The following is a 27,235-nucleotide window of genomic DNA, read 5'->3' as shown; positions in this document are numbered from 1 at the left end:
GCCCCCATTCCACACCAGAGGATCTGGGTTCCAGTCCTGGTTCTGCTTCCAATTCCAGCTTCCGGCTGGGCCTCACTCTGGGAGGCAGCAGGAGATGGCTCAAGTTGCTGGGTCTCTGCCACCCACGTGGGCGACCTGGATGGAGTTCCTGGATTCCGGTGTTGGCTTGGCCTGGCCTGGCCCTGGCTGTTGCAGGCATTTGGGGACTGAACTAATGGGTAGAAGATATCTCTCTCTCTCTCTCTCTCTTTCTGCATTTCGAATTAAATAAATAAAATTAATTAATTAGCAGTTAAGATGCCATTATATCAACTGACAAGTGCATAAATAAAATGTGGCCTATCCCTACAATTAAATGTTCTTTGACAAGTGAGAGGAGGGCAGTACAGTACCTACTACAGCATGGATGGAACAGGTGAAGTGGGAGGCCTGACACCCCAAGACCACTGTCAATGTCAATGTCCTTTATGAGATGTCCAGAAAAGGAAATTATTGTATAAAGACGCAAAGTGGACTGGCAGTTGTAGGGTTTGGAGGGATGGGGAGTGCCTGCTAATGGGTATGGGGTTTCTTACAGGGAGATGAAAATGTTCTAAAATTACATTATAGTAATCGCTGCCCAACCTTCTGAACACGCCAAAGACCGTGGAACTGTACATTTTGAAATGGGTAAATGGTGTGGTGTGTGAACTACATCTCGATGAAGCCATTTTTCAGAAAAGGAATAAATGTCTGATGAACGGTTTTGGTTAAACAACCAGACAAAGCAGGGGAAATGGAACGCCACCTACTTGCCAATTTTGCCCCGTTCCTTCCTGCGGTCCTGGTGTTTAACGCCTTGTGAAAACGATGGCCCTTCTCTTCAGTAAGTGGAAATTTCCCTTATTATTGGAGCTCTGTATTCGGTGCTTAACGTGTATTTTTGCTGCAAAATAGTAATTTTAAAAGCGCGCCTGCTCGGGATACCTTGGGAGGTTTTTCTCAGGAGCCTGCGGTGACCATCAGAGAGCTGAGCTGCGCGGGGCTGGCCCAGTGCAAACAGGCATCCTTTCAGCCTCATCTGATCCGGGGATGCTTCATTTGGCCAAGGAAGTGTCAAAAAGGGTTGGACATTTTCACATTGAAAAAAAATCCAAATATTTGGCTTCGGTTGAGAAATGAGAAATTCTGATAAGGCCGGATCCAGTGGGGGGAGCTGAAGTGAATGGTGGCTGCCTCCCTCAAGGCGCTGTGTTTTCCCGGTTCGCCACAGTCCCCACCGTACCCTAAGTGGTGTACTTGACTTCTCAGAGACCCCGCACTGGCACCTGTTTGGACCCTGTAGACATTTGCATTTCCAGCCCCCGCGTTGGGTTATGAGCTGTTGCTGTGAAATCATCTTGATCACAAATTCCTTTTCTAAGAAGCGAAACTCTGAATGAAAAGGGTGCCTTGGAGGAGAACTACAACCCTGTTTATCGACGTCACGGGGGTACCAGAGAGAGCCTGGCTGTGCTGCACAGGCGGCCTTGTGGCCCACACAAAAGACCAAAACAAGGAGCCTATCTCCCAGGCCTATCCCGTATGCCATGCACCACACAAAGAATGCTTCTTTTAATCCTCGCGGCAATCCTATGAGGCCGGGATGCTTATCTCTTCCAGAAAATGTTAAGGAGGCTCAGAGAGATCCATTAAGTCGTCCAAGGTCACACAGCTACGGAGAGCGCGACAGTGCTGACCCAGTTCTGACTCCCAAGTAACGTTTTCTCCACTAAGCCACAAGACTGTGCAATAATTAGCTGAGCTAATAAAGTAAGGAAGCTACCACATTTCCCCACCTGAATATACCTCCTACCACAATGGCAATCCTGACACAAGCTTAAAATGCATGGCTTTCGGCCTTGACGTTCAAGGTTTTTGAATAGGACACGTTCTGTTTGCAGATACACAATTTGAAAAAAAAAAAAAATCATGAAACAACATCTATCCTGAAAGTGATGGAGTGTGATGCTGATTTTCTCAATATTTTAAATTCACTTCCCCAGGCATCAGTCGGCCCTGAATCTGGCACCACACTGGATTACAGCGCTGTTAAAGCAGCCCCACCTCCCGTCCAGGGTAACATCAGCCTTGATTTACAAGTGCAGGTGCTGAGGCCCATTGCATGGGACAGAGGCCAGGACAGAAGCTCAGCACCCAGGGCCTGCAGCCGCACTCCCCTGCACACCCAAGGCACCCGGCGTCAACACCGAGGGCCTGTCCCAAGCCCAGAGAAAGGCTCTGAAGACGGGAAAGGGGAGTGGCTTCCCAGCCTGAGGAGGCCCACAAGGAGAAGGAGTGGTCCAGGCCAGAGCCCTCCAGGAGCCGCTGAAATGATGCCGGCAAGTCCTGGCAGCCTAGAGGAGAAATTCTAGGAGAACTTTCCACCTAACCAGCCAGCGGCCAGCAGCGCAGGAGTCCTCTGCCAATGAGGAGCTGGACCCAATGGTATGGCAGCCCCACCATCCAAGGTACCAGGCCCTTTGTTTTAAAAAAACAAATGCATGCCATTTGGGATGCCTGCATCCCATAGCAGAGTGCCTGTTTTCAAGTCCTGACCCTGGGTCCAACCCCGGCTTCCTCTTCACACACACCCTGGGCCCCTGCCTCTCATATGGGGAGACCCAGATTGAGTTTAGCGCTCCTGGCTTCAGCCCAACCCTGGCTATTGTGGCCATCTGGGGAGTGAACCAGCAGATGGAAGACCTCTCCTTGTCTTTTCCCTGCCTTTCAAATAACAAACAAAGAAACAGAAGCTCAAGGCAGTTCATGGGGGCAAGTAAGAGGTAAACCGGCACCCATCTCTGTTGTTCGTGAAGGCAATGACAACACCAAACCTGCATGCTTTTTTTTTTCTGAAAGGTAGCTGTTGGTACCTGCTCTGAAGTCACCTTTTGACTTCCAAGAATGGAAATAAGGAAGCAGGAAGGGGACAGCACAATTTCGTCTATTCAAACATAAATACTACCAGCAAATTGACAGTCGTGTTCCAAAACGAGACTGTGCCTTGAAAACATTCACAGCATCTGCCCAGTGATTGTGCTCCTAGGAAAGATGAAGAAGATAACGAGAAACAAGTAAAATAAGCAGGAAGGGATGCATAAGAATATGATTGCAGCCTTACTTTTAACATGGAAACGACCTTGTCCAACCAGAGAGGCTTGGATCAATGAATTTCACTCCCTCTGTCTCTCTCTCTCTCTCTTTAAGATTTATTTATTTATTTGAAAGGCAGAGTTAGTGAGAGAGAAAGAGAGAGAGGGCCTGCATCCACTGGCTCACTCCTCAAATGGCTGTAATGGCTGGAGCTATGCCAATCCAATGCCAGGGAGCCAGAAGCTTCTTCCAGGTCTCCTAAGTGGGTGCAGGAGCCCAAAGATTTGGGCCATCTTCTACTGTTCTCCCAGGCCATAGCGGAGAGCTGGATCAGAAGTGGAGCAGCCAGGACTTGAACCGGCACCCATATAGGATGCAGGCACTGCAGACCAGGACTTTAACCTGCTGTGCCACAGTGCCAGCCCCTCAGTCCCTCTTTAGGATGGATTAATATATGCCACTACCAAATGGTTACAAATACTAAATTTAATACCATGAGAAACTACACATACTATTATAAGAAAAACTCTTTTCAGAAGGATCTCTGGATTGAAAATAAAGTGTATGTGTGAATTAAAAAAGACCGAAAGATATATAAAAAACCGTCAATAGGATTTATTTTTGGTGGAAGGTAATCATTATTTTCTGCTTATATTTTTCATTAATTCCCAAGCTGTTTACTGTCAATATGCTGTATTCTGTAATTAGGAACAAAAAAAAACCCCAATTTTTAAGGGAAGAATGTTGTTCATAGAAGACCCTAAGATTTGGAGTTCTTAAAAAAATTCCTACTTTGGGGCTGGCGCTGTGGCACAGTGGGTAAAACCATCGTCTGCAGTGCTGGCATCCCATATGGGCGCTGGTTCGAATCCTGGCTGCTCCACTTCCGATCCAGCTCTCTGCTATGGCCTGGGAAAGCAGTAGAAGATGGCCCAAGTCCTTGGGCCCCTGCACCCGGGTGGGAGACCCAGAAGAAACTCCAGGCTCCTGGCTTCAGATTGGCCTGGCTCAGTCCGTTGCGGCCATCTGGGGAATGAACCAGCAGATGGAAGATAGTCTTTCTCTCTCTCTGCCTCTCTAATAAACAAATAAATCTTAATAAATAAATAAATAAAAATTCGTACTTTGTTACTCTGTCCTCCTCCCTATAAAGAAATATCCCCACGAGGATGAATATGCATATTTATCATAGCTCTAAGGTACAGGTGTCTGTATCATGACCAGGCAACTTAGAAAGACAGGTACCAATGTGCGCCTAAGAGACTCTTTCTACCTCCCATCACTACTGTGGTTCTTTAATGGCTAGTGCTGCTTTCCACATAACTGGTCCCTAGTCCAGATATTTTATTTAATTATTTAAAAATGTTTATTTTCATCTAGTTGAAAGGCAGAGAGAGAGAGAGAGAGAGAGAGAGAGAGGAGAAAGAGAAAGAGAGAGAGAGAGAAAGGAAAAGATATCTTCCATCTGCTAGTTCACTCCTCAAATGCCCACAATAGTGGGTGGTGGCAGGTGGGGGTATAGGGGATGTGACTTGAGCCAGGCTGAAGCCAGGAGCCTGGAACTCCATATAGGTCTCCCATGGGGTTAGCAGGGGCCTAAGCACTTACAGCCGCACATTAGCAGAATGCGTTAGCAGGAAAGTGGACTGGAAGCCACGGCACTGGGGCCTCTGTCCCAGGCACTGTGATGCAGGCATCCCAGACTGGGGCTTCGTCCGCTGCTCCACGATGCTGGCCCCACATCCTTGCCTCAGTGATCAGCTCCACGTAGAGGGGTTGTATGCTGCCGGGATCACGGTGTGAATGATCCAAGTCTCCATTTCAGCCCAGGCTCCAGGCTGGCCTCCAGATGCCCAGGCCCTGCTCTCACTGGTGTGTGCAGATTCCAAATTTGCCCTGGATACCACTCTTTCTTGCTGTCTGTCCTAGCCTATTTTCCCACACCAGTTCAAATTATGAGTTGTTTTGGATCCTTCCACCTTTCTCTTCCCTCTCTCATCAAATCCTGTAACATCTATGTCACCCACTTTTTTTTTAAAAAGAATTTTATTTATTTACTTGAGAGGTAGAGTTACAGACAGGAGAGTGTTACAGACGGGGGGTGTGACCTGGGTGACACAGGGAGAAAGGTCTCCCATTCGCTGGTTTACTCCCCATCTGGCTGCAACAGCTGGATTTGAGCCCATCCGAAGCCAGGAGCCAGGAACTTCTTCTGGGTCTCCTACACGGGTGCAGGGGCCCAAGGACCTGGGCCATCTTCCACTGCTTTCCCAGGCCATAGCAGAGAGCTGGATCGGAAGTGGAACAGCCAGAACTAGAACTGGCACACATATGGGATGCTGGTGCTACAGGCGAAGAATTAACCTACTGCGCCACAGTGCCGGCCCCATCACAACACTTTTTGAATCATTTTGTTTTATTTTTACTCTTCCGTTTCTACTGTCCCAGTGCTACTTCTGGTACTTATTAATATGTGGGTAAGAATGGAGGCTCTGGAAGCAGATCTGGTGAAAAGCTTGATTCTGGTGCTTCCTAGCTGTGTTACCTTGGGCAAAGTAAATTAAGCTCTCTGAGCCTCAGCTGCTCCTGGAAAGCAGATGCTAATCCCCTTTCAAGGGGTGAGGGTGGGGGTGTGTACGGGCCAGCGTTGTGTGGTATCCAGGTTGAGCCAGTGCCTGCAACGCTGCATTCTTGTATGAGCACCACTTCAAGTCCTGGCTGCTCCACTTCCAATCCAGCTCCCTGCTAATGCACCTGGGAAAGCAGTGGAAAATGGCCCAGGTACTTGGGTCCCAGCCATTGATGTGGGAGACCTGAATGGAGTTCAGGCTCCTGGCTTTGGCCTGGTCCAGCTCTATCTTTTGCAGTCATTTGGGGAGTGAAGCAGCGGTTGGAAGAGCTCTGTCTGTTCCTCTTCTCTCTGTAATTATCCTTTTAATAAACAAATAAATCTTTAAAAACAACAGGGGTAGGCTCTGAGTTTAAATGGCCTCATATACACAAAGAACTGAGCTTATATGTACATCACTTGGAACACTGTAAATGATTAACAGCTGTCAGGTGTTTATTTTAGATTATTTCTAAAAACTGGTATCATGATTTTCCTAATGCATAAAAAATCCATTTAACTACCACAGCTTCACCAGGCTTCCAAGATCCTCCCTCGTGCGGCAAAATTTCTCCCTGGCTTTCCCTCCCATTGCCCTTCTAATCGCCAGACTGGACCTTGGACTTTCCTGGAGCTCCTGGCTGTGCTGTTTCTCTGCCCGGCAGTGTCCTCCCCCTACCTTTGCTACTAAAATTCAACCCGTTCTCCCAAAGCCTCCCAATCTTGTCCACGTCTCAACTCGCTGAGCTTTCTTTTAGTCCTGAATTCCTGGTGACTTTTGCTTGCACTTATCTAATGACTTTTATAGTGTTATAAATATAACAACAATACCTAATTCTGTGCTTTTATAACCTATATAAATGTCTTGCATAGTATGTGAGCTTTCTCGTCTCTGCTTCTCCAGCATTCTCTGCCTGTCCCAGGGACTCAACAAATGTTCACTGAATGTAAAGGGGATGTTAGATTTCTGTGCCACACCTGTCATATTGTTTGTGGTCAATTGTATGCATTTATTTATTTAAAAAATTATAAAGGCAGACTGACAGAGAGGAAGAGGTAGAGAGAGGTCTTCCATCCACTGGTTCACTCCCTAAATGGCTGGAATGGCCAAAGCCAGGAGCCTGGATCTCCCACATGGGTTGGAGGGGCCCAAGCACTTGGTCCATCTTCTGCTGCTTTCCCAGCTGATCCTGGCCGCATACAACCCCTCTACGTGGAGCTGATCACTGAGGCAAGAATGTGGAGCAGCGGACGAAGCCCCAGTCTGGGATGCCTGCATCACAGTGCCTGGGACAGAGGCCCCGGCGCCGCGGCTTCCAGTCCACTTTCCTGCTAATGTGATGGCCCTAAGAGCTTAGGCCCCTGCTAACCCCATGGGAGACCTGTATGGAGTCCCAGGCTCCTGGCTTCAGGTGCTTCCCAGGTGCTTTAGCGGGGAGCCCAATGGGAAGTGGAGCTGCCAGGGCTTCAACCAGTGCTCTGACATGGGAGGGAGGCATCACAAGCAGCAGACCAGATATTCCATTCTAATAAACTATGTCTAGAGCTGCCTTCCTTTTATAGATTAAATCACGTCCTAGCACGCTGGACACAGGGATATGCAGCAAAACAGATGATCATTTTTGTTGGTCAGAACCAACTGGTACCTATCTGAGGGTTCTCATCAGCTGTTGTTTTAACTGAATTTCTTTTTTTTTTTTTTAAGATTTATTTATTTGAAAGGCAGAGTTACAGAGAGGCAGAGGCAGAAAAAGAGAGAGAGAGAGAGAACGGTCTTCCATCCACTGGTTCACTCCCCAAATGGCCGCGATGGCCAGAGCTGAGCTGATCCGAAGCCAGGAGCCAGGAGCCTCCTCTGGGTCTCCCACGCGGGTGCAGGGGCCCAAGGACCTGGGCCATCTTCTGCTGCTTCCCGGGTGCAGTAGCAGGAAGCTGTCTCAGGTCCTTGATCCCAAGCTCTTTAATACAGGATGTGATTGTCCCAAGCAGTGGCTTAACCCTATATCTCACAATACTTACCTTCAAAAAGTTATATTTTAATCCATATATCTTAATAAGCATCTTTAAAGTCAAAACAAAACACACATTTCCTAAATGGGGGCATTTGTGTAACAACAAATCTTTTTTTTTTTTTTTTTAAAGATTTACTTATTTGAAAGTCAGAGTTACAGAGACAGTGGATGGGACGGAAACAGATATTCCATCTGTTGGTTCACTCCCTCAGATGGCCACAATAGCCAGGGCTGGGTCAGGCTGAAGCCAGAAGCCTCTTCTGGGTCTCATGTGGGTGGAAGGGACCCAAGCTTTTCCCAGGCCATTAACAAGGAGCTGGATCAGAAGTGGAGCAGCTGGGCCTTTTGAACTGGCACCCATATGGGATGCTGGCGTCATGGGTGCTAGCTTTATCCACTATGCCACAATGCCAGCCGCAAAGGTGCCTTTGAGGTTGAAACATACACTTTTTTTACGAGGCTGGCGCTGTGGCACAGTGGGTTAAAGCCCTGGCCTGAGGCGCCGGCATACCATATGGATGCCGGTTAGAGTTCTGGCTGCTCCTGTTCTGATCCAGCTCTCTGCTGTGGCCTGGGAAAGCAGTAGAAGATGGCCCAAGTCCTTGGGCCCCTGCACCCACGTGGGAGACCTGGAAGAAGCTCCTGGCTTCAAATTGGCGCAGCTCTGGCCGTTGCGGCCAATTGGGGAGTGAACCGGCGGATGGAAGACCTCTTTCTCTGTCTTTCAAAAAGAAACACATGCTTTCCTGTGTTCTGCCAGGCATCACGAAAGTTCATGAACTCCTTCAAGATGCACTGTTCTCTTGTACAGGACATTCACTTTTACATAAAAATATGTGCTTACCGAATTCAAGACATTCGGGCTAGATTTTACTTACGGATGAAACCAGTTTAGATTTGCATGAAGCTACCCCAGAATTCAGGGGAACCGTGTGGGTGACGTGGATCCCCTGGGTAGGGCTGGTAGAACCAAGGAAGAGCCAGGCCGACCTGAAGGCTTCATTCATCCTGGCTGCCTCATCCATGGCTGTGGTTCTCTGTGTGGTCACTTCCCACCTGCCCCCTCGCCCCCCTTTGCTCCTCCCCTCCCTCCTGTCTCAATAATGGCTCCTGCTCCACAATCAGCACGTGCCTAAGGCACCTTCTTCCTCGGGTTATTATGCGTGCCAAGTGGCTTTGGGGAAAACTTTTTCTTCTCTCAAGTCCAGGCATCAAAAGGCACTTATTCAACAGTTCAGGAGAAAATAGTAACTAAAGAAATCAATAAACTCATCCCAAGAAGAAGAATGGATTTTTGTGAAACTGTTTTCCCTGGGTCTCTGCCTATATCTTTTAAAAGAGGTGTAATATTAGAGTATTGAACCCTGTCTCCCTCTCTCTCTCTGTCTCTCTCTCTCCTCTTTACCCTAGGAAATAAAGATTAACTTCTCCCAGGTATGTCTTGACCTAAGGATTCTATGGTAACAAGTTGTCTCCAAGAACCAGGCGTACGTTAATTAACGACAGTGAGAACATTCCAAGAACATTTTTATGAAGCTATACATTCTCCAGTGGCCAGAACTGCACTTTCTATTTTTTTTTCCTCTGGGATTTTCAGATGGAGCAAAAGAACACAAATGAGCTTAGCAGAGGAGCGGCTAGAACAACAGCAGAGAAGAATGCCAAGGAGGGAAAGGGGGAAAGGCTGCCGAAGTAGCAGCCAGGGCCAGAAAGTGTTCCACTAAAAAAATGTTCCTGAGTCTGTCCAACACCCAAGGAAGATGGCCGGAGGGAGCCCGCAAGCCCTCAGTGCAAGGGCTCGATGCTATGTGTATCTGGAAAGAGTAATAAGAAAGAATTTCCATGCTTCGTTCCCATTGCTGAAGGATCTGGAGAGGGCCCAAGGCAGAGGACTGGCATTTTTCGAAAGCAAGGTGCCAATCCCAACACAGCTGAGAACTCTAAGTTCAAGGCCTGGACTGGTAGAGTCATGTCAGTCCACGGGACAAAAAGCATCTGCCGTCTCTCGGCAAAGAAGAAACCCCTACTCCCAGCATGCCCCTGTTCCGACCTCCGTCACTCAAGGCTGATGCTCCCTTGGGAGGAAGGATGCTGCTGTCTTACTCAGGGGACTGACGCGCTACGCCAGTCCTGCTACTGGGAATACAGGGAAAAGATAAGCTTATTTTGGTACAATTTCAAAAAATGTTTATTTGCTTTTATTTGAAAAGCAGAGCAGGAGAGGGAGAGGAAGAGGAAGAGGGAGATCCTTCCAAATGCTCACAAGAGCCAGAGCTGGGCCAGGCTTAAGCCAGGCTGGGTCTCCCACCTGGGTGACAAGAACTCAAGTACTGAAGCCACCACCTGCTGCCTGCCGAGTGCACATTAGCAGGAAGCTGGATCAGAGTGGAGGTGGCACTCAAACCCAGGCACATCCCAAGTGGCATCTTAACCCACTGGGTCACAATGCCCACCCACATTTTGGTGCAAAAGTGTTTTAAGTCCATGTATAGGAGGGAATCTTCAAAACGTTTGCAGAAAATGTATTATGGCAAAAGCATGCATGGATTTCAAAAGGCGCTCTTTCAGGCCAACTTTCGCTTTTACTTACCTAGAAAAGTTCCTAAGTTAAATTCTGACTTGTTCCCCTTCCTCTCTTTTCTCCATTGTTTGGAAATAAAAACAGAAAACCAAAAGGCTGACTGCAAGAGGCAAGATGGTAAAGGTAAGGGTAGCAAGGAGTTTCCTTCATTAGCAGGAGCGCGTTGGTGCTGTAAGTGTCCGTACCGCGGGGAGAGACAGACATTAATATTTATTGGGCATTTACCATCTGCTGGGCCTCACAAATGCTTTCGCTTATTACAAGCTGCACAGCAAGTCTTTGGAGCGGGTGTTCTTTGCCTTGTTTTACAGATGAGGAACTTTAGGCCACCTAAGCTAACCCAGCGAGGGATCCAAATTCCAGTCCAGCTGCCCCCAAGCCCAGGTCCTCTACCCCAGCGCCTTGCAGGTGCATCTCCTAACTATTCCTGGCTTTGGCACAGGAAACAGCAGTAACAAAAAGATAAGCTTGAAAGGGAGCAAAAGAACAGCTGGAACGAAAATTGTGCTTCCCTCCAGGGTCATTGTGGTGAATTTTCAAAATGATGTTCTTTGCCAATGATTGAGGGGAAATTGTCCTAATGGAAAGATGATAGGTCAGAGCAGGGCTGAGTAGTAGCACCCCAGCCGCGCTCCATACCCAAAGGTGAGCGAGAGTCACATGAGCCCAGAACACCCGCTCCGCTCTGAGAGTGGTCCCTTGTCCCTCGGAGCCCTCCGGGATTTAGAGACACGGGCGTGGCTCTAAGGCAGCAGGAGTTGGGCTGTCGTGGTCACCCTCATGCTCCCATTCGAGCCTCCTCCCGGGGACTTCCAGCTCAGGTGCCTGACCCAGAACCCGGGTCCTGCATGGGTCCCTCCCTCTCCCTGTCTGCCCACAGTTCTGGGGACTCACCCTCTGTAACATACGTCTCTAGTCTCCACTACGGCCCTCCATTTCTGATGTCATCACCTCCTGCTTAGTCTAGCAGTTTCTATCCGACGTCCCTCAGCCTCAGCCTTAGCAATCACCAGGTGACCTTCCTAAAGTCACTATCACATTATGGGCGAGAGATCCTCCGACTTTAAAAACTCTCCAGGACTCCCTGTTGCCCGCAAGAGGATATTCAAACTGCTGAGGCCATTCGTGGTCAACGCCCTGCTTCTCTGTCCAGCCCCAAGCATTGTAAAACCTCCTCCTGAAAATCACAGGGAAGCAGACGGCTACCTGTCCTCACCCTGAAGTGGGATCTTTAGCAGGTTCCTCTCCCTCTATCTCCCACCAGCTGCTAGTCTCTCCTAGGGACCCGGACGAGTCTAAGGGTTTATCATCCACTTTGGGTGCATTTATTTGTTTTGAGCATGTAAACAAGGCCACAGAAGTGGAGACAGATATGTGGTGCAATGTTCAATTCTGTGAGACAAACAGCCAAGAGGAGAAGTAGCCCAAAGGCCTCTCCAAACCGTGGGAATGTGCAAAGCACGCGACCTAAGCATTCATGTGGTACAGAGCATGACGTTGGAGCGCGATTCCAGTGTATATAAGACCGAGGCCAAATCCCCTTCTTGAACATAGGAAAAGCACCTTGGGAGGCGCTGGAGGTGGCAGCCGAAAGCCACCAACTCTGCTGCCACCCACAAGCCACCAGACTGTGGGCCACCATCAGGAGACAAGCACCAGGCACCACGGCCCTCCTGCCTTCAGCACATACTACCTTCTTCTGAGCCCAGGTTGCTCCTGGGATGGCTAACAAAGAACAATCCAGAAATCAATAGATCAAATTGTCTCAATAACGGCGGATTTATAAAGAGAAGCAAAGCCAGGAGCTGTGCCAGCCGTACAGCTGGAGAAGAAGGAGTATTCAAAACGAAAAGCACAGGTAGGGTGAGTGAGTGTCTTCATGCTGCCCAAAGTCACTTAGGCACACCTGTGGGGAAAATATCATCTTACAAGAGTGTTCTGAATACTATTTGCTATTCACTATACTACTAAGTAGTAATTTAAAGATTGACATTTAAGAACATAGTGATAAGCAGTTTCATTTTATTTGAATTGGGGGGAGAGAGAGAGAGAGAAAAAAAAAAAAAAAGAAATCGTTCATTCACTGGTTCATTTTCCAAATGCCTGCAATAGCCAGGGCTGGACCAGGCTGGAGCCGGGTGGCTGGAACTCAGTCTGAATCTCCCATGTGGGTGGCAGAGACCCAGGCACTTGAGCCATCATCTGCCACCTCTCAGGCTGTGCATTAGCTGGAAGCAGGAATCCGAAGCAGATTCCGGACTTGAACCCAGGTGTCTTCATCCCTGCTCCAAATGCCTGCCCCACCTTCTCGTTTTAAATTTTTTGTATTTTGGGGGCTGGTGCTGTGGCATAGCAGGTAAGGTCACCCCCTGCAGTGCCAGCATCCCACATGGGCGCAGGTTCAAGTTCCAGCTGCTCTGCTTCTGATCGAGCTCTCTGCTATGGCCTGGGAAAGCAGTAGAAGATGGCCTAAGTCCTTGGGCCTCAGCACCCATGTGGGAGACTTGGAAGAAGCTCCAGGCTCCTGGCTTCGGCCTGGCCCAGCTCCTGCTGTCTCGGCCATTTGGGAGTGAACCAGCAGATGGAAGACCTCTCTCCTTCTCTCTCTGCCTCTTTGTAACTCTGCCTTTCAAATAAATAAATATTAAATTTTTTCTTGTATTTAAGAGGCAGAGAGACAGACAAAACTCACTGTTGCTGGCTTATTCTCCAAATGCCTGAAATGGTTGGGATTGGGGCCATGGCCACAGCCAGAAGCCAGGAACTCAATGCAAGGCTCCTACATGGGTAGCAAGGACTCATCTATTTAAACCATCATCTGCTGCCTCCCAGGACCTACAGTGCCAGGAAGCAGGAGGCAGGAGGCAGGAAGCAGGAGCCGGAGCTGGGAGAGAACCCAGACACTCCAGTACAGGATGCGGGCATCTTTAACCACTAAGATCATCAGCCCCAGCCCTCATCATCTTTCACACAGAAGCAGCAGGGTCCAGAGGAGGTCAATGCCTTCCATAGGATCACGCATCACCTTGTGGCAGAGCTACAGCTTGAACTCATGATTCCTATTGACGCCTTTTCCACTGAACTCTAATATAAAAGCACTGTGACAGATCATAGAGGCCCAACTGGAGAAGTTGGAAAGACAGGGAGGTTGTGTGCTACTCCCCTAAAGGCGAGAGGCGGACGTGGTAAAGCAACACTATTCTCTCACAAAACGGCCCTTTGTACTGCCCTCCGAGGCACGAGACGGGCCTGGCTGATCTGCTGACCTGCTCCCAGTTGCGTTTCTCAGAGCATCTGTCCCCTGGAGCTCCATGGCCCATGGGTCTGCAGGGGCGGTGCAGAGGCTGGTCTGCTTCGCTGCGGTCCCTTCAAGGTTGGACGTCCAAGCCAATGCCAGCCACAGGAGGGGTGCTGAGGTCGATGGAATTCTACCAGCACTGCTGGCTGGGGAGGGGAACTGGGGGGGGGGGTGTCGTCCATCCCCGAGCATCCTACTGCTGCTGTCCCTGTAGGGAGTCTGAGTGCCCGGGAAGGCTGGCAACGGGAAATAGCTTAAGTATTCATCTCTCGGTGCTGCAGAAGCAAGAGAAAACATACAACAGGGGAACCTGTTGGACAGGACCGGCAAGGCCACTGTGGTTGCTGGAGGCCTCTCCCTGCTAGAAGAGGCTTGGTGGTTCCTCCTTTCCAGCAGAGGGTAGGGCGAAGGCCAGAGAGATGGCAGCGAACACTTGCTTGGCTGCCAAGACCTGCAGGGCAGTGCTGGGCCACGTTCTGTCCGCCAGGGAACAGACTTGAGCATTGTAGCTCTGGGCCTGGGCGGAGTGACGTATCCGAATACCTCCACGGCACACTTGGGGAAGGAAAGAGAGCTGCCCAGACACAGGCTGCGGCGGGGCGCACAGCCCCGGCAGGGATCTCCTTCCAGCTGCCCTGCTACACCAGGGCAAGGAGAGCCCCATCAGCAAGTTCCCGTCATGCCAGTCCTTTCTCTAGGTAGAGAAAAGCGGACACACGGGCCATGACCAGGAGAGAGCTGAGCCAGGCGGCGCACGGGCTGAGATCAAGGCAGGTGAGTGTGGGAAGCATGGGTGTCTGTTTGGGAGAGATCTCCCACCTTGCAGGTGAGGAAATGGCTCTTCTCAGCTATGGCCAACATCTGTACCCTAACTAGCTAACACCCAGAGGCCCGTGCCCCTCGCCTGCTGGGCCTGCGCAAGGCACACAGGGCTCCTTGTGCACCTCGTACTTTCTCTCGGCACCATCCTCCACAAGGAGCACAAAGAACCATCTGGCACAGGATGGCACTGTCAAATCCACGTCTTTTAATTTTTATTTATTTATTTTATTGATTTGAAAGGCAGACACACACATGCCCCCCATCTGCTGGTTCACTCCCCAAATGCCCGTGACAGCTGGGGCTGGACACACATCCTTAAGTGGTGACCTAATGGGACTGGGTTTCACACACACTTTCCCTGGGAAGGGGCTGGGACTTGTACTTGCCCAGAGAGTTGCTGAAAACTGAATTCTGCCTTGGCGATTTCTACCAACCTATATATAAACTTTGTGCCACTCAATAGCTAACAGCTACGGGATTTACCTGTTCATTTGAAGAACCAAGCAAGCTAAATGACCCTTTCCCCTTTTCCTGTTTCTCTCCCTTTCTTTTACAAAGCTGTTATATCTGTTTTATTTTGTGGTCTAAAAAATGTTGCATCACATTTGCTATTCCACAAAAAGGGGAAATGGGAAAAATTATTAAAAAGTTAAGAAAGACCATATTGCTTGGTTAGAAAATAAGAGAGATGAACACTTAAGAATGGGAAAACACCAACTACTATGGCAGGGAGAAGACATTTTGCCAAATTTAGAACCCACTTGAAAATCACGGGTTCTAAGTTTAGAACTGAACTAAAAACTTGAGCTCACATTGCATTTGGCATTGGTTTAAAAAATTCTAAGCTACTAATTAAAGGGGAAAAAATTATACTGTTAGTAGTTCTAGAAGCTGGGAATTATTTTCAAACAAATTCTTTATTGGCTCAATGGAGGGGCCTGCACTTAGTCAGAAAAGAAGTATTTTTTTTTTCTAATTAAATTTTTCTTACAAAACAATGATTTAAAATCAATGGGGAAAAAAAACCATTCTGCCAATGTCTTTAAAGAGTTACAGAATTGTTGTGTAACCTTCTTTGGACCCAACCAAATATACCAGGTGGTTGTTCAAACTTTATATATGAAACGGTACCCACAGTGGACCTCATTCACTGGTTCCTACTGGTCAGTTTCAAATAATAAAGAAAAATGAAATTTGAAACTCAGTCTAGACAAAACAACACCAAATTCTTATCAGCATTGTCTTTATTTTTTCATTTGGATGCTGAGACAGTTATTGTGACATCATGGAGAAATGAATCAGAACTGCTGCTCTGGGGACAACTACGAAACATTTTAGACCCAAAGATTCAAAGTGGTAAATCAAGAACCGGCAGTGAAAAACAGTGCTCAAAATGCACCCACTGGCTGGCTGTGATTAGAGGCAGCTGTCACCTTCTGCATTTACGGGAAACTTACAGACATCTTAAGCTATTCTCCACGTAGCGAGCACACAGACGCATCCACCTCCACACCTGTACACACGCATGCATGTGCCTATGTACCATTCAGGGGACTTCAAAAGGTTCATGGGAAAATGAAATTAAAAGATAGGTTTTGTGGGGCCGGTGCCATGGCTCACTTGGTTAATCCTCCGCCTGCAGTGCCGGCATCCCATATGGGCGCCGGGTTTTAGTACCGGTTACTCCTCTTCCAGTCCAGCTCTCTGCTGTGGCACGGGAAGGCAGTGGAGGATGGCCCAAGTGCTTGGGCCCCTGCACCCGCATGGGAGGCCAGGAGGAAGCACCTGGCTCCTGGCTTCGGATCGGCGCAGTGTCGGCCGTAGCGGCCATTTGGGGGGTGAACCAATGGAAGGAAGACCTTTCTCTCTGTCTCTCTCTCTCACTGTCTATAACTCTACCTGTCAAAAAAAAAAAAAAAAAAAAAAAGATAGGTTTCTTTTGGTGCAAAAAAATTAAAATTGAAATCCATGCATAGTTTTTCTGTGATAGGCATTTTCCACAAACTTTTTGAAGACCTTCATATGCATGGCTTTCAATTTTTTTTTAACACCAAAAAACCCTTATCTTTTAATCCCATTTCTCATGAACCTCTCAAGTACCCTTGTATGATAATGACTCAAAAAGAGGACCTGAACCGAAACAGACAACAAAGTTAAACATGAACATTCAGTGCAGATGCTCATCAAGTAATCAGATACACAGATATTGGGAGAAAATAATGTTTTCTTTTTACGTATTGTCTTGGAGGCTGAATACATTTCTGAGTCACGTCAGGGAGCCGACTCAGCCACTGGTGTATTTGACACCCTTCCTTCAAAATGATCGTCAGCGCAATAGTTCACAACCCTACAACTTTAATTTGCAGACACTTCCCACATCAATCCTTCAGTTAACTGACTTTATTTGTCAGAGTGAAGAAGCAGCGCAGGCCTTGTGGCGCAGCGGGTTGAACTGCTGCCCGAGACACTGGTATACCACACTGGTTCCAGTCCCAAGTACTCTGTGTTTCCACTTCAGCTTCCTCCCCGGTCCTGAAAGTCAGCAGATGATGGCTCAAGTACTGGGGCTCGTGCCACTATGTGGGAGACCCAGATGAGGTTTGGGATTCTTGGCTCTTGGCATCAACTTAGCCCAGCCCTACTGTTGCGGGGATTTGAAAGTGAACCAGTGGATGCAAGATTCTCTTTCTTTCTCCCTCTTTTTCTGTCACTCTGCCTTTCACACACAGAAGTAAGAAGAAGAAGATGCAGGTGTACTGGTGGAGAGAGAATTTTCAGTTGTAAAAGCAAAAAACACTGCCCTGTGGAAGTGCAAAAGGTTTATCTAGAATATGAGAGGGCTTCAAAATGTTCATGGAAAATGTGTATTATGAAAAACTACACATGGATTTCAAAATACTTTGCATCAAAATAAACATCTTTGGGGCCAAAACTGTGGCATAGTGGGTAAAGCTGCTTCCTGCAACACCAGCATCCCATATGGGTGCCAGTTGGGAGTCCTGGCTGCTCCACTTCCAATCCAGCTCCCTTTTAAGGGCCGGGAAAAAGCAGTGGAAGATGGTCCAAGTGCTTGGGTCCTTGACACCTTCGTGGGAGACCTAGATGAAGCTCCTGGCTCCTGCCTTTGGCCTTGCTCAGCCCTGGCTGTTGTGTCTATTTGGGGAGTGAAGCATCAGATGAAAAAACTCTTTCTGTCTCTCCCTCTCACTCTGTACCTCTTTCAAATAAATAAACAGACTTTAAAAAAAAAAACCTAAAAAAAAAAACAAAAAAAATCTTTTAATTCAATTTTCCCACATACATTTGAAGCATCCTTGCACATTTTTAAAAATTTTTTATTTTTAAAGCTTTTTAAAAAAGATTTTTCTTTTATTTTATTTGAAAGAGTTACAGAGAGAGGAAGAAACAGGTCTTTCATCTGCTGGTTCACTCCCCAAATGAACTGGGCCAATCTGAAGCCAGGAGTCAGGAGCTTCTTCCGGGTCTCTCATGTGGGTGCAGGGGCCCAAGCACTTGGGCCACCTTCTGCTGCTTTCCCAGGCACATTAGCAGGGAGCTGGATCAGGAGAGGAGCAGCCAGGACTTGAACCGGCGCCTGTATGGGAGGCTGGTGCTGCAGGCTGGGGCTTTAACCTGCTGTGCAACAGTGCTGGCCCCCCTTGCATATATTTTAAGTTACTTGCTTTAAAGAAGCATAGTGTGGCAGTCACAATGTATTTGTCCTAATAGCATGTGTAGTTTTCGCTAAGAGAAGGAACAGAGGTTAATGGTTCCAAGATGTGCACCAAAATCAGAAAACAGATTCCCTGGGCCCACTGGGCACTCCTGAACACGTGATCTCCAACATTCTCTCCGCTCCTTTTCAGGGAGCCATTAGCACTGCATTTTTCAACTCTCACATTTATTTGAAATTCTTATTTATTCTTAACAATCTTTTGGACAAGACTCCTTCTTCCCTCGGGCCATTAGGACTAGATACATGGAGGGAATTAAGAGAGGGAACCTTTAAAGATTCCCGAAGTGCCACAAGGTGGGAAGGCCACCATTCTCAGGGGCTGGTGGTTGAATCAATTTCTGGAAACCATTGGCTGCTCTCAGACTCTAGGGGGAGAAAGCAAGGCCCACACCCCGGCACCATGGCCAGCAAGCGTGGTGCCCTGGCAGATGGCCTCTGTGACCTGAATGGGAAGAAGGAAAAGCGGAGTGGTTTAGTGACGTCAGACTCCTTATTGGCTATGCACAGAAAGTCCCCAGACGCCTCCAGTGCCTTCCTGATCTGCAAGTTCTTCTGCAGAAATAAGAAGTGGGTACATTTAATGCTACAAGGAAGTTGGTCCCCCAAGTACTCTGCCATGATGCATCTGGTCAGGTATGAACTTCCGTTTTCATATTTGCTTTTCCCCTGGCATCCTAGGTCTTGGCTCGCATTCTGACCTGTAAGATATATATCTATATCTATATATATATAGATATATGTGTGTAAGATATATATCTATATCTATATATATAGATAGATGTGTGTGTGTGTGTGTAATCGGCTATATATAGCCAATTGAGAAATGACACACAAACCTGACCATGGTAGGTAGGCTGTCATGTAGATCAGTGTTGTTGTTGTTGTTGTTGTTTTTTCTCTCTCTGGGATGGGCAAAGCTACACTGGTGGTGTTCTTCCAAAAAATAAAGAAGTGTCTCTAATTCCCAGTTACAAATATCCCATACCAGACATTTCCACCTGGAACAGAGAAGAGACTCCAGAAATAATCCCACACATTGGAGGGGTCTTCAAAAAGCTTTTGCAAAATTGTGTATCATGAAAAAAGTATGTATGGATTTAAAAATCTTTTGCACCAAAATGAACTTATCTCTTTTTTAATATTTATTTATTTGAAGGCAAAATTACAGAAAGGCAGAGGCAGAGAGAGAGAAAGAGAGAGAGAGAATCTTCCATCTGCTGGTTCGCTCCCCAAATGGCTGCAATGGCTGGATCTGGGCTGATCTGAAGCCAGGAGCCAGGAGCTTCTTCCAGGTCTCCTTCGTGGGTGCAGGGCCCAAGCACTTGGACCATCTTCCACTGCCTTCCTAAGCTGTTAACAGGGAGCCAGATCTGAAGTGGAGCAGCTGGTGCTTGAACCGGCGCTCATGTGGGATATCAACACTGCAGACAGGGGCTTTACCTGCTACGCCACAGCGCCGGCCCCTTGGTCTTACCTTTTAATTCCATTTTCCCACAGACTTTCTTTTTCTTTTTTTTTAAGTCCCTTTATTTATTTATTTATTTATTTATTTATTTATTTTTACAGGCAGAGTGGACAGTGAGAGAGACAGACAGAGAGAAAGGTCTTCCTTTGCCGTTGGTTCACCCTCCAATGGCCGCCACGGCCGGCGCACTGCGCTGATCCGATGACAGGAGCCAGGTGCTTCTCCTGGTCTCCCATGGGGTGCAGGGCCCAAGCACTTGGGCCATCCTCCACTGCACTCCTGGGCCACAGCAGAAAGCTGGCCTGGAAGAGGGGCAACCGGGACAGAATCCAGCGCCCCAACCGGGACTAGAACCTGGTGTGCCGGCGCCGCTAGGCGGAGGATTAGCCTATTGAGCCGCGGCGCCGGCCCACAGACTTTCTGAAGTCCCTTCATATACAGTCAAATGACTTTCAGTATAGGTGGTAGATTATTCAACAAGGAGAGTTAAGTTTTTTCAACAAATTGTGCTAAAACAACTAGATAGTTGTATTGGAAAAGAAATTAACATGGATCCTTACTTTACATGTAAAACCTAAGATTAGATAACTTCTGGAGTTCAAAAGAGAAGAAACCTTAGGATATTAAAAAAACACTTTTCATAAAAGAGAAAATTGATAAACTAAACTTTACCAAATATTAAAAAATTGCTATTAGATATTATTAGGAAAATGAAAAGATAAGTTATAGATTGGGAACATATTTGCAACACATGTATTGATAAGGGACTACATATAAAGAAAATATAAAGGACTACTGTAACTCAGTAACAAGGCACAGGGTAGGTGTTTGTCCTAGGGGATGCCCACGTCCCATACTGGAGTGTGTGAGTTCAAGTCCCAGCTCTGTTCAAACCTGCAGCTTCCTGGTGAGGTGCACCCTGAGAGGCAGCAGGTGATCTCTTGAGTGGTTAGTTTCCTGCCACCCATGTGGGAAACCTGCACTGAATTATTGGCTCCTCATGTTGGCCTGACCTCATTCAGCTGTTGCCAGCATTTGGAAAGTGAACCAGCAGTAGGAGTGCTCTCTTTCCCTCTCTGTCTGTCTGCCTTCCAAATAAACTTTTTTTTTAATATAAAAAAGGAAACATACACTTTTTAAAATTGGCAGAAGATTTGAACAGATGCTTAACCAAAGAAGTTACACGCTACATGGATGGCACACGAAAAGATCCTCAACATCATTAGTTCCCAGGACAATGCAAATAAAATACACTGTGGTACTACTACACATACATCAGAGTGGCTAAAGTCAGCAATTGACAATACCAAGTGTTGATGAAGGTGTAGAGCATTGCTGTAGAAGTGCAAAGTAGTACAAACACTTTGGAAACAGATAGTATAATTATTTTTGAGATTTATTTATTTGAAAGGCAAAGTGACAGAGGGTGAAACAGAGAGAGTTCTTTGACCTGCTGATTTACTCTCCAAATGGCCACAACAGCTGGCTGGGAGCCTAGAACTCCATCCAGGTCTTCCATGTGGGTGGGTAGCAGGGGCCCAAGTAGTTGGGCTATTTTCCTCGGCTTTCCCAGGCACACTAGCAGGGAGCTGGATCAGAAGCAGAGTAGCTGAGACTTGCACCAGCACTTTGATTTGGGATGCTGGTGTCACCAAGAGGCGGCTTAACCTGCTGCATCACAATGCTAGCCCCTAACTGATACATTTTGTTTTATTAGATTTATTTACTTATTTGAAAGGCAGAATCAGAGGGGCAGAGGCAGAGAGAGAGAGAGAGAGAGAGAGAGAGAGAGAGAGGTCTTCCATCCATTGGTTCACCCCCCAGATGGCTGCAATGGCTAGAGCTGCGCCGATCCGAAGCCAGGAGCCAGGAGCTTCCTCTGGGTCTCCCACATGGGTGCAGGGGCCCAAGGACTTGGGCCATCCTCTGCTGCTCTCCCAGGCCAGAGCAGAGAGCTGGATCAGAAGCGGAGCAGCTGGAACTTGAACTGGCACCATATGGGATGCCGGCACTGCAGGCGGTGGCTTTACTTGCTAAATCACAGTGCTGGCCTCACTGATATTTTTTTAATTATTTTTTTAAAATTTTTATTTATTTATTTTTTTTGACAGGCAGAGTGGACAGTGAGAGAGAGAGACAGAGAGAAAGGTCTTCCTTTGCCGTTGGTTCACCCTCCAATGGCCGCCGCGGCCGCCCAGCGCACCGCGCTGATCCGATGGCAGGAGCCAGGTACTTATCCTGGTCTCCCATGGGGTGCAGGGCCCAAGCACTTGGGCCATCCTCCACTGCCTTCCCAGGCCACAGCAGAGAGCAGGCCTGGAAGAGGGGCAACCGGGACAGAATCCGGCGCCCCGACCGGGACTAGAACCCGGTGTGCAGGCGCCAATAGGCGGAGGATTAGCCTAGTGAGCCGCGGCGCCGGCCTCACTGATATATTTTAAAGAGTTAAACATACACCTGTAATTTAACCTAGTCATTCAACTCCTAGGTATTTGTTTAAGAGAAATGTTGATGGATGTCCACATAAAGACATGTACAGGAACGTTCATAGTTGCTTTCTTTGTCTTTGTCAAGGGTCCCGGGAAGGCAGTGAAAGATGGTCCAAGTACTTGGGTTCCTGCCACCCATGTGGGAGACCCAGATGGAGCTTCTGGCTCCTGGGGTCAGCCAGGCCGAGATTCGGCTGTCGTGGCCATTTGGGGAGTGAACCAGAAGATGGAGGATCTCTCTCTTTTTCGCTCCCTGTCATTCTTTCAAATAAAAATAAATTATTTAAAAATAGTCTAAAAGCTACAAACAAACTAAATGCTCAATTACACGTGAACAGATAAATAAACTGTGGCCCATCCGTACAGTGGGCTGTCCATCAGTAATAAACTGTGGCCTGTCTGTACACCTATGTGGGAGACCCAGAAGGAGCTCCTGGCTCCTGGTTTCAGACTGGCCCAGCCCTGGCTGTTGCAACCATCTGGGGAGTGAAACTGTGGGTAGAAGATCTCTCTCTGTCCTTCCTTCTCTCTCTATGACTCTGCCTTTCAAATAAATAAAAATAAATTAAAAAAAATACACACATGAAATTTTCCAAACCAGTTTTAAGTGTGTATCTCAGTTGCACTGAGTACATTCAGAGTGTCATGGCAACCATCACCACCACCATCACTCTGTCTCCACTGAACACTAACTGTCCCCACTGGATACTAACTCCTCCAGGCTTGTCACCCACCATCCTACTTTCTGTCTCCATGAATTTGACTATTTTAGGTAGTTAGAGTATATAAGAATATATATATTTTTAAAAAAGATTTATTTAAGAAGTCTTCCATTTGCTGGTTCACTCTCCAGTTGGCCACAATGGCCGGAGCTGTGCAAATCCAAAGCCAGGAGCCAGGAGCTTCCTCCGGGTCTCCCACCCAAGTGCAGGGGCCCAAGCACTTGGGCCATCTTCTACTGCTTTCCCAGGCCATAGAAGAGAGAGGGATTGGAAGAGGAGCAGCTGGGTCTTGAACCTGACCGTATGGGATGCCAGTGTTTCAGGCCAGGGCGTTAACTTGCTGTGCCATAGTGCCAGCCCCTTTAAGAGTATATTTTATACTCTAACTAATATGTATTCCTAACATATACATATATATGTCTAATATTTATTTCTCAAAAGTGGGATTATCCAGTATTTGGTCTTTTGTTCTTGACTTATTTCATTTTATATAACGTCTTCAAGGTTCACTCCTGTTTTAGCATGTGTCAAAATGCCACTCCCTTTAGAGGGTCAACCAGATAATGGTCTACTGTCTGCATAAGCCACATTTTGTGTGTCCATTCATCCACCGATGGGCATTTGGGGCAACTGTGACTCAAGATGCCCACTGCTACCACCCTGGGTCAGGCTCTCATCCCCTCCTGCCCGGACTGTCTGGCTGGCCTGTAACTGACCACCCTTGCCCCTTGTCTCACATACCTTCTCGCTTTAGCTTGCTGCCAGCAGCACTTCCTAAAGCAACGATCCTGTTTCTCCACTGCTCAAAGCCCCTTGTTACAATTTCAGACTAAAATGAACGTCTAATGATCCTCTGCAATTTGCTTACCTCCCATTCCACTTTGGAACCATTCTAGTTAGTAGAGATGTCTTTCTTCTTTAACCCAGTGCATGTCTCCTGGTCACTTCCTTTCATCGGCCCCTCTTGGTGCAATCCTGCGGAGTACTTCCTCCCCCCTGTGGCCGATGACCCCTTACACATGGAGGACAGTCATCGGGTCTTCTTCTTCCAGGCCCTGAGTACGTAATCAGGTAATGTGGGTTCCAAGTCCTAGCTGGCCTTCTCTGATTGCGGTCCTGTTGGTCAGTGTCCTTTTCAAAACTGGACACTGAAAACAAAATATCATCCTCTGGACGTAAGATAGAGTGGGGCTGCCGTCTTCTTTGTTCTGTTCTCTTACTAGAACGCAGACTAACAGGCTGTGAACATTTAGCTTCAATGTTGATGCATGTAAAAATATATTTGTTCTTTTTTCTTTTGAGAGACAGAGAGAAAACACTTCAAATGCAAGGCTGGGATTGGGCAGAATCTGAAACCAGGAGCTGGGAACCCAATCTATGTTTCTCATGTGGGTGGTGGGGACCCAGATACTTAGGCCATCACCACTGCCTCCCAGGAGCTATGTTGGCAGGGAGCTGGAGTCAGAAGCCAGAGTCAGGAGTCAGACTCAGGCACTCCAGTGTGGGAGATGGGCACATAACCAGCAACTTTTTTTTTTTTTTAAGATTTCGTTATTTATTTGAAAGCCAGAGTTACACAGAGAGAGGAGACACACACACACAAACACACACACACACACACACACTCACAGGTCTTCCATCTGCTGGTTCACTCCCCAGATGGCCAAAATGGTCAGAGCTGTGCTGATCTGAAGCCAGGAGCCAGGAGCTTTCTCCAGGTATCCCACACGGGTGCAGGGGCCCAAGGACTTGGGCCATCTTCTACTGCATTTCCAGGCCACAGCAGAGAGCTGGATGGGAAGTGGAGCAGCTGAGTCTTGAACCAGCACGCACATGGGATGCAGGCACTGCAGACAGCAGCTCTACTTGCCACGCCACAGCGCCGGCCCCCTCACCAGCATCTTAACTGTAGGTCAAAGGTCCATCCCAATGCCAATACCTGTTAACTTGTGGGCAAGCCAAACATTTAGTTTTTTTTTTTTTTTTAAGATTTTATTTTATTTATTTGAACAGAGAGAGAGGCAGAGACAGAGAGAGAGAGAGAGATCTTCTATCCTCTGGTTCACTCCCCAATTGGCCACAACGGCCGGAGCTGCGCTGATCCGAAGCCAGGAACCAGGAGCTTCTTCCAGGTCTCCCACATGGGTGCAGGGGCCCATCTTCTGCTGCTTTCCCAGGCCACAGCAGAGAGCTGGATTGGAAGAGGAGCAGCTGGGACTAGAACCGACGTCCATATGGGATGCTGGCACTTCAGGCCAGGGCATTAACCCACTGTGCCACAGCGCCAGCTCCTAGTTTTTTTTTTTTGTTTTTTTTTTTAATACATTTTTATGACACCAGGAACACTGAAGAAGGGGTCGCCGACAGGAAGGGGAGGGGCGAGCTGAAGTCAGCCCCTATGCCTACTGCTGCAGCGTTCACTGCTCCTGACAGCGGATGCAGACACATCCACACCGCTCCTTCCTTCAGGCCTCCTATCAGCTGCTCACCAAATGCCAGTGCCCAGTAAAGGACCTCATCTCCAGCAATCTGCCTGGACTCACAGTCTGACACGCAGGTCTCCTCCCTGCACTGTTGGGTTTATCCCTGATAGCCCCGGGGACTGCGACAAGTGATTAGGAGCAGGAGATGTTGGCGATGGCCACAGCACACCCTTATCTAAGAAATGCATTTCTACAAAAGCACCTGGCAGTTCAGACACTGAGCACCATTTAAGAATCTTACCAAAACTAACGTGTAGGGAACAGAGCGAGAACGCAGTTTCCAGCTGAGCTTTCCCTAGGTAGTCTAAGAGCTAAGCTATCAGCGTGGGCTTTCAGCCTGGTGGTTAGGGACACGCATGTCTCCTAGGGGAAAGCCTAGGTTCAGAGCCTGCTGCCGACTCCAGCCCCTGCCAATAGACTCTGGGAAGCAGCAGTGATGGCCAAGTAATTGGTTTCCTGCCACCTACGAGGGAGACTTGGATTGTGTTCCTGCTTCTGCCATGGCCTGGCCCACTCCTGGCTGTTGTGGGATTTTGGGGAGTAAACAGTGGATGGAAGTGCTCTCTCTCTCTCTCTCTCTGACTCACAAATAAAGGGGCTGACTCTGTGGCATAGCGGGTAAAGCCTCTGTCTGCAGGGCTGGCATCCCATATGGGCAGCAGTTCAAGTCCTGGCTGCTCCACTTCCAATCCAGCTCTCTGCTATGGTCTGGGAAAGCAGTGGAAGATGTCCCAAATGCTTGGGCCCCTGCACTTGTGTGGGAGACCCAGAGGAAGCTCCTGGCTCCTGGCTTTGGACTGGTCCAGCTCTGGCCATTGCAGCCATCTGGGGAGTGAACCAGCAGATGGAAGACCTCTCTTTCTCTCTCTCTCTCTCTCTCTCTCTCTCTCCCCCCCTCTCCTTCTCTCTCTGTGTAACTCTTTCAAATAAATAAATCTTAAAAAAATAAAATTTTAAAAAGCTAAGTTTTCAAAGGGAGAATTTTTTATAAAAGAGGAGTTGCTCCTTTGTTGTTGGCTTTTTCTTAAGTAGAATATATTTGGGGTGCTGACTTGGCACGGTGGTTAAGACACCCCTTGGAATGCTTGAGTTCCATGTTGGAGTGCCTGAGTTCAAGTGGGTGGTGCTCCTTCCAATTCCGGCTTCCCGCTAACATGCACCTTGGGAGCAGCAGGTGACAGCTCAAGTCCTTGGGTCCCTGCTACCCCTGTGGGAGACCTGGTTTGAGTTCCAGGGTTCTGTCTTTGGCCTGGCTCAGCCCTAGCTGTTGTGGATATTTGGAGAGTGAACCAGCAGATGGAAGATCTCTGCTTCTTCGTCTCTGCTTTTCAAATAAATACCCAAAAAAAAAAAAATCTTAAAAAGAAGAAAATATAATATAGTCGATGGATGAGGACAAAGATTGTTCTTCCAGGGAAATTTCCACGAAACCTAGGAGTCACTTGAAGAGGACAGACCTGAACATGTATCGGGGCTTTTTTTTTTTTTCCTGATGGCTATTTACTCTTCCACACAGAGCTTCCCTCCATCAGCTCAGCACCCTGAGACACACACACACACACACACACACACACACACACCACTAACATTTCACCATTTCCAAAGCCTCCCACACAGGATCGCTTCCACACTTAGAAGTTCTATGCTCACACAGCTCTACGCAAGGAAGCCATCTCCTCTCCGGCCCTCAGCCTTCCTCGCCTTTAATCACAAAGGAGACCTTGATCCTCAGTCATTTCTTCTCTCTCCAGAATCAGCCCTGTCTCTGCCCGCTGCCTCGCTCCTCGTCACCTTTCAGAATGACCAGGACCCCCCAGTGTGGAAGGCAGCTCTGCAGCACCACTGCCCCTCTGTGCCCCCTGTTTGTACTCACAAGGGAATGCGTCATAGATTCTGCTTTTAGAT

The 27,235-nt window shown here is 47.9% G+C and overlaps 1 protein-coding gene and 1 long non-coding RNA gene across 3 annotated transcripts in view; one reads left to right on the top strand and one right to left on the bottom strand.

Moving 5' to 3' along the window:
• Nucleotides 1-27,235, bottom strand: part of HMGB1 (high mobility group box 1) — a 157,827-nt gene that overhangs the window by 11,169 nt on the left and 119,423 nt on the right. The gene's annotated exons all lie outside the window — the stretch shown is intronic.
• The window catches only part of LOC149124646 (uncharacterized), a 49,879-nt gene continuing 36,670 nt past the window's right edge, over nucleotides 14,027-27,235 (top strand). The window contains exons 1-2 of one of the 2 annotated variants that reach the window (XR_016213354.1): nucleotides 14,027-14,387; nucleotides 18,679-18,804. This is a non-coding gene — a long non-coding RNA (uncharacterized LOC149124646). The remainder of the gene's footprint in view (nucleotides 14,388-18,678; nucleotides 18,805-27,235) is intronic. The other variant, XR_016213353.1, reaches the window with a different exon arrangement.

This window comes from Oryctolagus cuniculus, chromosome 9 (assembly GCF_051225735.1).
Source record: "Oryctolagus cuniculus isolate XC-2025 breed Fujian yellow rabbit chromosome 9, ASM5122573v1, whole genome shotgun sequence".
In the NCBI taxonomy this organism is placed as follows: Eukaryota; Metazoa; Chordata; class Mammalia; order Lagomorpha; family Leporidae; genus Oryctolagus; species Oryctolagus cuniculus.
The sequence above is the reverse complement of the archived record's forward strand: the minus strand, read 5'-3'. Positions and strand labels throughout refer to the sequence as shown.